Source organism: Emydura macquarii, unplaced genomic scaffold, assembly GCF_026122565.2.
Source record: "Emydura macquarii macquarii isolate MOO-44397 ecotype Brisbane River unplaced genomic scaffold, CSIRO-AGI_Emac_v2 contig_18, whole genome shotgun sequence".
In the NCBI taxonomy this organism is placed as follows: domain Eukaryota; kingdom Metazoa; phylum Chordata; order Testudines; family Chelidae; genus Emydura; species Emydura macquarii.
The window spans coordinates 4,628,244-4,641,654 of NW_027130155.1; the positions used below are offsets into that span (position 1 = coordinate 4,628,244).

Consider the following 13,411-nt stretch of genomic DNA (forward strand, 5'->3'; position numbering starts at 1 on the left):
TTTTCTCCTTTCCCTTGGCAGCATAGGGGAAGTCTTACCTCTCTTCCAAATGGTCAGGTTTAAACTAGCACAAGCAAAGACGGCACCCAGCCACCTTTCATAGAGCAAAGCCCAGTGGCATATACCACCTTCATACACCTTAGAACAGATGCAGTGGTCTTCTGAAAAGCAGTTTGTGTCATGTAGATTAATCTCCAAATGCACTGAATTTCAAAGGCATAACTTTGATACGCTATGGAGCCTTGTAGTATGGTTTGCAGGACTGTATGGGATATCCTTTTAAGATTTTGTTGTGTTATTTCTGGAATTTTGCTGTTTTCTATATTCATCCTCTCTTGAACACTTTGCAAATACTTTTGGGCAAATTCCAGCTAGATTTGCTCTACTTCCTTTTGTTTGTTTTAAACCTGCTGCCTATTAATTTTCTTTTGGTGACCCCTTAGTTTTTGTGTTATGAGGAGGAGTAAATAACACTTCCTTATTTACTTTATCCACACTAGTCATGATTTTATAGACCTCTATCATATACCCCCCCTTACTCATCTCTTTTCAAGTTGAAAAGTCCTAGTCTTATTAATCTCTCCTCAAATGGAAGCTTTTCCATACCTCTAATAATTTTAATTGCCTTTTTCTGCACCTTTTCCAATTCCAATACATCTTGTTTGAGATGGAGTAACCAGATCCGAAGGCAGCATTCAAGATGTGGGAATACCATGGATTTATAAAGAGGCAATATGATATTTTCTATCTTATTATCTATCCCTTTCCTAATGATTCCCAACATTGTTAGCTTTTTTGAATGCCGCTGTACATTGAGTGGATGTTTTCAAAAAACTATCCACAGTGGTTCCCAAGATCTCATTCTAGAGTGTTAAAAATTAATTTAGACCCCATCATTTTATATGTGTAGCTGGAATTATGTTTTCCAATGTGCATTACTTTGCATTTATCAACACTGGATTTTAATCTGCCATTTCAATAATCTATACATATCACAAATATAATGTAATATGTATTAAAAGGATGTGGTATTTATAAAAACAAAACAAAAACAAAAACAAAACAAAAAAAGCAAAAAAAAAACCCCAACCAAACCAACATTATGAATTCAGGCAATTCTGAATTAAAGTTGAACTTAAAATAAATCCTGTTAAGTTATGCAAATGCAGTTAGGGAACCCAAAATAACCTTCACTTTGCCCCCAGTACATATAATTTACATTGATATAATGCAATAACAATATAATTTTAATTAAGACATTTTAGTGTTTGTAGTCCCAAATTAGATTAAATTGATTTTTAAAGACTGTTTTTATTCCCCTAACACCTCATGGGCAGAGTTCAGATCATTTGATTAATGGGTAGTTTTAGAAAAGAAACAGAGAGGAAGACTCCATGGAATAAGTAAACAGAGACAATGGTCATCGTTGCTAAAAGTAGTCTCAGTCCCACTGAGAACAATGGAAGATGGTAGCTATTTTTAAAAAGGTCAGTTCTTTGCGGAATTTTCTGTGGCAGACCCTTATTCCTCAGGCTGTGCAGTTTTCAGTTACCAAAAAAAAAAAAAAAAAGGGAAAAGTGCTAAACCATTTGCTATATGCAATAATGCTAAACAATTTTTTCAATGTAGCCTATGTATAAGTTTTAATATTTGAATTTTAACCGAATGGGAAGTTTGAAGAGTTTCTGTCATTCCATTATTAAGATCATTAGGAACAAATATAAGCTTTGATACCAGGTGCTACATTTCTTAAAGGACTAATCTTTAACTAATTTTAACTTGTAAGCAAACTACTTTTATAGTCTTAGAAAATTAATTTGATACTCAAAGAGCAAATGCTATAATTTTGAGAAAATACAAAGATGTATTTTCATACATCACATAGTGTTGAGCTTTTCACTTGCTTTTAGTGAAAAGTTCAACACATACTTAGAAGTAGCAGTTGTGGCTCCATAGCTATAATGTATTCTCTCTCTCTCACTCACACACACACACCAAGTAGAATGTGTAATACAGTTATTTTAAATGAAAGCCTTGTGGACTTTGAACTTGGAGGATAACCTCCCTCTCCCTCTTCTCAGCAAGAAGTGTTATGTCTCATGACTTAGTATTACATCTCTTGAGAAATAGTGTCAATTTTGCTAAACTCTACAAAGTTAGATTGTTAGTCTGATGATCTGTATGACTGAGTCTATGAAATTCATTCGATTTAATACCCTAAACTATAATTGAATTGTTGTCCCTTTCAAAGACCAGTGCTTCGTTGAACAGCTCTATGTTAAAAGTCAATTCAAGTAGGGTTTGAAGTAACCCTTTTGGTCAGTTACCAGACATGACTGGATCTCTTGACTGAATTATTGACACTTTATTATTCTAGCACTGAAGTTTAATTTTGGAGTGTGATGCCAGGAGACATCGGCCACTGTAAAACTTTTATGCTCTGAAGCATTCATCTGCATTTAGCCTGTTTTATGAAGCTGTTGATACCCCATGGACTATTTTCAAAATCTTGTTAGTCTATATGGTTTTTATCTGTTTCTGACAGAAATTACCATGAGCAATGTTAGGGCCTGAATCTGCAAGATGCTGAGCACTCTGAGCCCCAACACAATCACATAATTAACAAGTGGTTAACGTCTAATAAGTGTGTAGTGCCACTGAAGTCTATTCACATGTTTAAGGTTAAGCAGCATATGCATAACTACTTTGCAGGATTTAGAATCTGGTCAATTTTTAGGCTTGAGTCTAGGTCATATCCTGCTCCCAGGGAAGTTAGTGGGGAAGTTTATCCTCTAAGTAAAGTGTTTTCCTTAATAAATGTTCTTACCTGTGCAGATAATGAATACTTTTTTATTCACTTTTTAAAATCAGGAAAACTACCACTGAAGCCCATAAAAGAATATAAAAATATAGAACTACCAAGGTAAATGATAGCTTGCCTGATAAGGACCTCAGGATTTATCTATATTGACTTTATGAAGTTCAGGAACCGGCCTAATGTAAAAACTAAGAACTGTGTTCAGTCCTCAGCTAGGTATGTGAATTCCTATTTATACCATTTGGACATGCACATGTATCTAACTGCCGGAACACTTTTGCTAGTTATTCTCACTATATTAAATGTGCCTAGAATGTGCTATGAATCTTTTCAACTTCCCATTCAAGAACTGAGGACCACATGAACGTATGATTAGCTAGAGAAGTCAGGAAATGTTACTTATAACATTTTATTTGTCTTTCAAATTTGTCTTTATTTGCCAGTTCAGCTCTGACGCATATTTTGCTTCACCAGATAATATGTGATGGTTACTTGACTTATTACATTGTTATCATCACTAAGCTTAACAAACATGTCTGCTAAGTCTATTGATCTTTTGGCACATGAAGTCTAAAACTTTAGAAACCGCAAGATAAAGAAAATACAGTACAGTAAGTTAAAAGAAAAGCTCAGGTCATATTCTGGTAAAAAACTTCATTTTGTGTATCAAAGTGTAACTGACACACTTTTCATCAGAACCCAACTATAAATGTAATGTTAATTAACAGCATCTATTTAGGGAGAAAAAAATCCTTATTGCAACAGAAGCGTCCCACATTGCCAGACAACAAAGCATTCAAATACCTTCTAACAGAACAAAATATTGAACATACTCAAATGTAAATTGCCATCTATACTCCTAATAAAAGTGTCATTATTGTCTGCATAAATGAATAGGTGTAATAAATGCTGTCAGTATAGCACCTGAGTGCTTTCAGGATTCATATAACATTTCACTTTTTAAACTGTACAGTTATATAAAATACAGATGTTAGGCTTTCAAATATTAATTTATTTCATTATGCTAAAATAGATTCAGATTCAAAGGCAAAATTGCATCAGCTTTTATACTGCAGGTGTCCCACAATATTAATTCTCTATGAAAGCTTTATTTGGGGGGGGTCACAGAGTCAAAGCGTTTAAGGCCACAAGGAGCTACCAAATCATCTAGTCTGATCTCCTGTATATCACAGGCCAAAGCTTGAACCATATATATGCATAAACATACCTACATATACACACAACCCACTAATGTGGGCTCAATTCTTATTTACACTACGGCTCCTCTGGCAATGATTAAAGAGTCTCAACATTCAGAAGAACTAATGTTCTTTAAACTAACTTAAATTAAGGGCCGAACCCTAAAATGTATCTGCATGCACAAATGTTAACTCCACTACTTTTAGAGGCCCTCTGTGAGCATGTAAGGGTGCAGCCATGAAAATTTCATAGGATCAGGCCCTAAGCACAAAATTCCCCCAGACCCCATGTAGAAGGGACACAAATCAAACTGAACTCCTCCTGAAGGCAGGAAAGGAGGTAAAATGTTGCCTCTGTTGCACTGCCCACCCGTCATCCATATACACACCAGGAAGATCAGGCTCAAGAAGACTTTAGGGTAGGGGTGAAAACTGAGGAGCTAACATTAATCCAGCCTCCACTGCATCATTCCTAGCTGGCTACATGCGTATGCATTTTATATACATATATATAGCATTAACCTTGAGAAGTTCTCTCCACAACTGCTAGTGTGAAGTTGTGGGTGATTTGACCAGTAACAACATGGCTTCTGAGGAAAATCAGTGCTGCCAGGGGAGATGGTGGGTGACTAGACTGAAGAAGCATCTCAGTGACTGCTAATATACATGAGGATATAGTCACAGATGGCTGTCAGTCATAGCCATCCACTCTTTGGACCACAAAACCTCTTCTATTTTAAGGGAACAATGTCAATTTCCCCTCCTTTCTCCTTACTTCTGCAGTTATTTTTTTTCTGTAGGATGGGAGAATTACAGCCCTAAATTAATCTTAGAGTACAGTGAAGTTACTTAATGTTTTAATGACATTAAAAATGTTTTTATATTTTAAATTTGCTAATTATGTTTTGAATTAAAACCAGGTAGCAATCAAAAACAAGCTATATTTAGAACAGTACCACTGATTAATTTATTTGTGTTTTATACTAAGTGTGAAATATTGCATTATATATTGCAAACTATTAACCTTATTTTTTTAAAGATACAGTTGTCCCAGCTTGCTGCAGTAAAGTCAGACTTCACAAGCAATCTTCTGTAGAAATAATGTAGTATATTATGTAATTGGAGGGACTATTTCAGAGATATAGACGCAGATGGCATGTAGACTTTTTAAAAATAATTTTTCAGTGGAAAAATAATTCTCCTGATACATCGCTGCATTTTATTCTGAGGTTAATGTACACTGAACTTTTACAACAAGAGTCAAATAAATATACTCGTGGACTCAAATTATCCACTAATGGCCTAAGGTACATTGACTTCAAGGGGAGCTATATACACTCAGCATCTCTGAAGTATATGCGATAGAACCATATGCAATTGAAATGGTTGGATTTGTTTGAGTTGTGACTGACATATGTTGTGTAGCAAAATGGCGTCTTTTGAAAACATGAATGAACATTTCAGAGATGCCTGAGAGAACAGCAGAAAAACTTTAGCAGCATTAACCAGCACACATTTTAAAAATAGATGCGTCAGTTTCCTTATTATTAAAACAAAATGTTGGGGAAGGAGATGTCCACATGCTGCTGTCCTGTGCAGATTATCAATGGTAAAAGGAGAAGTTTGATAGTAGGGAAAGAGCTAGTATTCATTATTCATTTTAATACCCAAAAACGGGAATTAAACTTCAGGGTGACGTGCCAAAATCCTCACCTGTTCAACTGATAATCCTTTACCAACTAGACATATGTTAAAATATGCATCACAAACCAAATATTGCAGTAATGGGCTCTGCTCTTCTCCGTGCTAAATGTACAAACTCTCATTTACGCTAATGGAGTTATACTTGTATATTAGTGGCAGAATGGATGCCAAATGTCACTGAAGATGGCAATAAAAGAGCAGACATATGCTTATGCCTTTGGTAAGTAATCATGGCTGTGGTAGAAAACAAATGTTCTTTTCATGTTGTTTCTCTTGTTGAATTACCTAGAAAAATAACTTTATAATGTGTTATGTATCAGTGAGCAGTCCTCAGAGTCCCCAGGGAGCAGAAAATGTAGAGACCGATAATGTGAGCGGCCATGTAAGCAAGGGGAAGTTTCTTGGTCGTCCCTCCACCCACTAACATTGGAGATGGCATGCAAAACCCTGGATCTGAACATTGTTGACCATGGGCAGGGAGGGAGGATTTTAATCTGTGCCTGGTTATGGAAACCAAATGTCCTGGCTAGCCATTATTACCACTATAATCAGGCAATCAAAATCCTGGATCTGAACACCTTAGTACTTTGCAATCCAATTCGTGTAGCTCAGACTTCTGTTCTCTAATAGTCATATACACTTCACTACAGTATCTGAGTACATATCACACTCATACGTAAAACTTCATTATGCCCCTCTCACTGACCCCTCACTCATAAGAGCAAAAGATTGTAAGAATGGACCCATTTTTTGGTACTATACTATGATGCCACTGCACTATAGTGGTGAAAAAATACTAAATAAAACTGCATCAAGCTGGACAATATTTAGATATCACAGAAGATCTTATAACTTAAGGAAGGACTTTTCCTCAGTTTCATCACAGTGCATTGGCATATTCATAGCATTTTTATTAAAATATACATAAGGCAAAGGAAAACACATATTAAAGCCTTTGAAGATAATGAATATTTACTGCAAGGTCTAATTTTTATACCAATTTGTATGACTCTCTCTTGGCTTCAGCTCTTTTAGGAGAATGACAGTTGTAGTTTTTCCAAAGAGCTCCTAAGTAGCAATCATGCGCTATTCTGGTCATCAAGAGGTGTTAAGTCTCATCCTCCTAATTATAGGTCTTTCCTTTGTTATTACCATCTCTGTATTAACTCTCAAGAAGCAAAACTCAAGTAGTACTCCTAAGCAAATAAAAACAGAGAATAGCAGGTATGTTTTTAGCTTGTATATTGGCTACTATTCCCCCATACAAAACAAGAAAGCATGGAGCTCTCTTTAAATATTCTTCTCGATGCAGACAATAAATTTCATTTTGCCCACCTCTCAGTTCTGTGAATTAGTATTTTTTAATCCATAAACCCTGTCTTCTCTGGACTACCAAAATACAATTCTCTTTCAGTGGGCCATCTGTGTAACGTTCTCACAGATCAATGCTCCTTGGAGAACTGTTTAACATGAAGCACTCATTCAGCAAACATCAGTCCCCTTTTCCTGTAGATCAAGTTTACTTTTGAAAAACTTCTATGTTCCATGGATCTAAAGCGCAAGCGAGCAAAGCTTACGCCCAAAACATTAATAGAGAGTACTACTACTAAACTACTACTAACCCAGACCACCTAAAGCCCCAGGGCCTTAAAATATATCAGTCCAGCAGAGAGTTCCCTGCTCTGCAGGATGAATTCCATTGAATAACATTAAGTGCATGTAAACAAGGCCCTTCCTTCCTCCACAAAGGGTGGCATTTTTTAGTGTTCATGAAAGTTATGCAAGATTGAGTATAAAGCCCCCAATTTATTCACAGAACATGTACTACAACAGCCAGTAGTAGTGCAAGCTTCCTCCCAATACCTGTCGGTGTTTTGGCGGGGTTCAATGTGTTGGAGATGAGAAGGGAATGCAGCCTCCTTGCTTATTCAGTCCTTGTCCTCTCTACACTAGGCAGAATAATGGCTAGGTTACAGCTTGATTTTTATATTAATTACTATTCAATGTCAGTTAATGATCATGCAGTGAACTGCACTTTTTCTTGTTATTACCTACAGCAACAAAACTGAGAAAAAAGTAAGACACACTCAAAAATTCAAATGATGAAAAATGCTGGAGAATTTCTAGCTGTGGAAGATCTCTAATTTATCTGAGTAACAGGATGCTGTGATGTAAGGGGCAGAATAAGGCAGAATAAAAAATTTGAATCTTTGTCTAAAAAGCAAACCAAACGAAAACCAAATTAAGCCTGAATTATCTGTGATATTTTCATTTTAAAATAATTTATTGTTCAAGTTTCCTGAGTTTAGCTGGAAATAGGAACAAACACACTATAATAAGATGAGAGACTAATCACATAGTATTTCCAGTCTAGCCAAAGATAGGAAAGCACCAGAAACCTCGGCTGTCCAATGCAATTTCTAAATAAATTCTTCTAATCTAAGCTTTGGGACCTCAACATTAACTCTCAATTGTGTAGGCCCAATTCCCAATGGAGAAAACAGGAGCGGTGCACCTGCAACTGACAAGATGATCAGGTCCTGGCTGCTACTGATATTTACCCAAACCAAACCTTTTGAGATATTTCTGTCATGTAATTGCATTGCAAGAAGAAAAGGAACAGCAATGTGCTTCATGAGATCACACAATATTCTTGTTCAAACATTTTGCTTAGAAATGGTTTTCACCATCTACTAAACATTATCAATAGGATTTAGAACAGAAGCCCTTTAGAGCATTGTATGATGACTGTAATGGCTCAATAAGAAATAACTATTTGGCCTTGGTTACTTAATGTAGAGTTTTTTGAGATATGATTACTCTAAATAATTATGATAATTACTTCTACAATTACAGAATATTCTGGTTTAAAGCTCTTTACCAAGCTACATACTGACAACGTTAAGATTTTATTTTCCTGTGGAATCTTCATTTCTCTCTTCTGACTTTTTTTTTTTTTTTTTTTGGGGGGGGGGGGGCGGGATGGATAAAGGTGATGATGTTTAAGAGGACAATTATATACTATTTATAAATGTGTTGACTTATTCTGGTCTCTTAAGGCTACAAACTAATATTCTGTATGTGTTGAGAGGAGGGAGGGGATTCAGATGACATTTACCTAGTGTTGTGGAGGGATCTCATTTGTAGTAAAACTGATGCCTTTGCATTATGGGGGAGAATACAGCTGTCAAACAAGCGTTAAGGGAGTCTCAGCAAATGTTGTACCTTTGGGTTCTATGACACCTCTGTGAAGGTGCAGAGAGGGATGTTCATGGAGAAGGATTCTGGGGAGGAGTCAAGAAAAGGAAGCAATGTTGCCACTGTGGGTCATTCTTATAGTGGCCACAAACTACTATAAGAATGGTCATACTGTGTCAGACCAATGATCCAGCTAGGCCAGTTTCCTGTCTTCTGACAATGGCTGGTGCCAGATGTTTCAGAAGTAATTAGCAGAACCGGGTAATTATCAAGTGATCCACCCCTGTGATCCAGTGCCAGCTTCTGGCAGTCAGAGATTTAGGGACACCTGGAGCATGGAGTTGTATCCCTGACCATCATAGGCCACTGATGGACCTATTCCCTATTTACTTATCTAAATCTTTTTTGAACCCTCATTAGTGTTTTGGCCTTCACGACATCCTCAGGCTCCACAGGCTGACTGGTTGTGTGAAGAAGTACAATACTTTCTTTTGCTTGTTTTAAACCAGCTGTCTATTAATTTCACTGGGTGACCCCCTAGTTCTTGTGTTATGTGAAGCAGTAAATAATACTACCCTATTCACTTTCTCCACACCATTCATGATTTTATAGAACTGTATCATACCCTCGCTTAGTTGTCTCTTTTCCAAGCTGAACAGTCCTAGTCTTTTTAAACTCTCCTCATATGAAAGCTGTTCCATATCCTTAATCATTTTTTGTTACTTTTCCCTGTACTTTTCCCAATTCTAATATGCCTTTTTTGCGATGGGGTGAACAAAACTTCATGCAGTATTCAAAGTACCATGGATTTATATACTGGTATGATATTTTCTGTCTTATTATCTATCCCTTTCATAATCATTCTTAACATTGTAATAGCTTTTTTGATTGCCACTGCACACTGAGCAGATGTTTTCAGAGATCTATCCACGATGACTCCAAGATCTCTTTCTTGAGCGGTAAGAGCTAATTCAGACCACATCATTTTGTATGTATAATTGGGATTATGTTTTTCCAATGTTCATTACTTAGCACTTATCAATATTGAATTTCATTTGCCATTTTGTTGCCCAGTCACCCGGTTTTAGGAGATCCCTTTGTAACTCTCTGAAGTTTTTTGGACTTAACTATCTAAGTAATTTTGTATCATTCGCAAACTTTGCTATCTCACTGTTTACCACCTTTTCCAGATCAATTATGAATATGTTGAGAATCACAGGTCCCAGGACTGATATTTGGGGGACCCTATTATTTACCTCTCTCCGTTCTGAAAACTGACCATTTATTCCTAATGTTTTTTTCCCTATTTTTTAACCAGTTACTGATTCATGAAAGAATCTTCCCTCTTATCCCATGACTCCTTAATTTGCTTAAAAGCCTCTGGTGAGAGACCTTGTTAAAGGTTTTCTGAAAGTCCAAGTACACTCTATCCCCTGAATCACCCTTGTCCACATTTGTTGATGCCCTCAAAGAATTCTAACAGATTAGTGAGGCATGATTTCCCTTTACAAAAGCTGTGTTGACTCTTCTGCAACATAATACGTTTATCTGTATGTGATAACTGTGCTCTTTACTATAATTGCAACCAATTTGCCTGGTACTGAAGTTAGTTTTACTGGCCTCTGGAGCCTTTTCAAAAAATCTGCATCACATTAGTTATCCTCCAGTCATCTGGTACAGAGGCTGATTTAAGAGATAGGTTATATACCACAGTTAGTATTTCTGCAATTTCATATTTGAGTTCCTTCAGAACTCTTGGGTGAATACCATCTGGTCTTGGTGACTTATTACTCTTCAGTTGATCAATTAGTTCAAAACCTCCTCTGCACACACCTCAATCTGGGACAGTTCCTCAGATTTGTCACCTAAAAAGAATGGGTCAGGTGTGGGAATCTCCCTCACATATTCTGCAGTGAAGACCGATGCAATGAATTCATTTAGCTTCTATGCAACAGCCTTGTCTTCCTTCAGTGCTCTTAGCACCTCGATCGTCCAGTGACTCCACTACTTATTTGGCAGTCTTTCTGATTCTGATGTACTTAAAATAACTGCTGTTAGTTTTTGTGTGTTTTGCTAGTTGCTCTTCAAATTCATTTTTTGGCCTGCCTAATTATACATTTATACTTGGCTTGCCAGAGTTTATGCTCGTTTTGATTTTCCTTGGTAAGATTTAGCTTCCAATTTTTTGTCTCTAACTGCCTCTTTTGTTCTCTTACTGTTCGCTGTTTTTTTGGGGTTTTTTTAATTTGAAGTATACATATAATTTAAGCCTCTATAATGGTGTTTTTAAGAAGTTTCTGTGCAGCTTGCAGGCATTTCACATGTGACCGTTCCTTTTAATTTCCATATAACTAGCCTCCTCGTTTTTGTGCGGTTCCTCTTCTTGAAGTTAAATGCTACTGTGATGGGTTTCTTTGGTATTTTACCCCTAATCCAGGGATGTTAAATTTAATTACATTATAGTTGCTATTACTGAGCAGTTCAGTTATATTCACTTCTAGAACAAGATATTATGCTCCACTTAGAACTACATCAAGAATTGCACACCCATAGAGAGGATGTTTAGGAACTGTGGCCTCTATTCCAGCCTTGAGGCTGGAATAGCAGCCATAGGGCTTCATAGATTCCAAGGCCAGAAGGGACCCTTATGATCATCTAGTCCAGCCTCATGTATAACACGGGCCATAGAACTTCCCCAAAAGCAGAGCTTCTGTCTTGAGCTGTTGCATTTCCCTATGCTTCATCTGTAGATTAGGAGTGAATTTTGTCATCGTCTTTCAACCCCCACATAATTCTCCTGCTCTGCTCACCAACTCATCTGCTTTTTAGTACAACCAATCAGCCTGAACATACCTGCTCCTGAAGACCCATTTCTGCCATATAGACTACAGTGAATATAATGATAACTTTATCTGTTAGAAATAAAAGGTGGGTGAGGTTCAATAAAAGATATTCCCTCACTCACCTTGTCTCGCCAATATCCTGGGACCGACACAGCTACAGTTACACCGCATACAATTTTATTTGTCGTTCTATTGTCTTCTAACCTATCCACTTGTTTGTCTTTCTGTTCTTAGACTGGGAGCTCCTTGTGGGAGGGACCAAGCTTCGTTGTTTGTGTGTCTGTCTGCAAAGTGCCTAGCCCCCTGTAGATGCTACCATAAAAATAAACATATAAATAAATAATAATCAAACAAAAACATTTACTTTAGGTTTCGTGTGTGCTGGGCTTAAGTCCACAGATTTACTGTCAATTAATTGCATGTATAATGTATGTGCTTATATATTTTGCTTTAAAAGGGAACAGCTTGAAACTTTTTTTTTTTTTTATAAATGTGACAGGGTCCAATCTTGCTTCCACTGAAATTCAAAGTTCTGTCATTGGTTTAAATGGCAGCAGAAGCAGTTTTTCCACTTTATACAGTTTACTTTTCATTGTCATCCATGAAAAAACATGGAAATTGTCAGACTGTTTCATACCAGTAGAGTGCCTAGTGCTGGGCTCTCTCTGACAGTAGCCATTACCAGACAGAAAATGCAAGAAATCCCATAATGGACAGCTACCCAATTACTGGCTAATAGGTGAAGTTTCCTCCTAATCCTTCTAAAAACAGATTTTTCCTATGAAATATCCTATCCTCATCATCCATAGAAGTGTCCACCCCTTTTCTGAATTCTACTAACCTCTTGGCCTCATCATATGCTTGCAGTTATAAGATCCATGGGTTGTTTATTATTGTGTAAAAGAGTGTTTACTTTTATCAATTTTAGATGTGTTTTTTCCATTTCAATGACTATTTCATTCATTATTTTGGATATCTCCATCATGTCCTGTCTTCTTAATCTTCTGTCTAAAGTAAACATTCTGAAATCTCTTCACTCTGTCCTCACACAGAAGTCTCTCCATGCCTCCAATCATTTGTCTGTCACCTGCTTCTGTTACGTGTCTTTGGGTTAAAGTGGCCAGAATCAAATACACTATTCCAGGTCAAGGTGCGCCGCTGATTAATATAAAAATCCATTATATTTCTACTGTATTCCATTATTTATACATCCTAATATTTTGTTTGTTTGTTTTTGACCATCACTGTATCATCTAAAGGCTGTCCCCAGTAACCTTCCAGTCTTTAGCCAAAGTCATTATGATTAATCTAGAACCTCATAAAGTGTGTGAGTGGTTCAAATTGTTCCTTTCAATATACATTTAACAATACTGAATTTCATCTGTCAACGTCTGCCCATTCATCTAGATTTATTAAATCCCTCTGAAGTTCTTCACAGTCTTCTCAAGTCTTTACTAAATTATGTTATCTACAGACTTTGTATCTTTATTGTTCAGTGTCTTTTCCACGTCATTAATAATATATTAAACTACAATAGCCCTAGTATGTAACCTTGAAGCAACCAATGGTTTACCTTTTGCCACACTGACAATTGACCATTTAGTCTTACTCTTTGTTTTCTGCCTCTTAGTCATCATCTAATCTGTGAC

General features: G+C 36.6%; 1 protein-coding gene across 7 annotated transcripts in view; it reads right to left on the minus strand.

The window, feature by feature from the left end:
• Positions 1-13,411, minus strand: part of MBNL1 (muscleblind like splicing regulator 1) — a 288,655-nt gene that overhangs the window by 157,616 nt on the left and 117,628 nt on the right. The gene's annotated exons all lie outside the window — the stretch shown is intronic.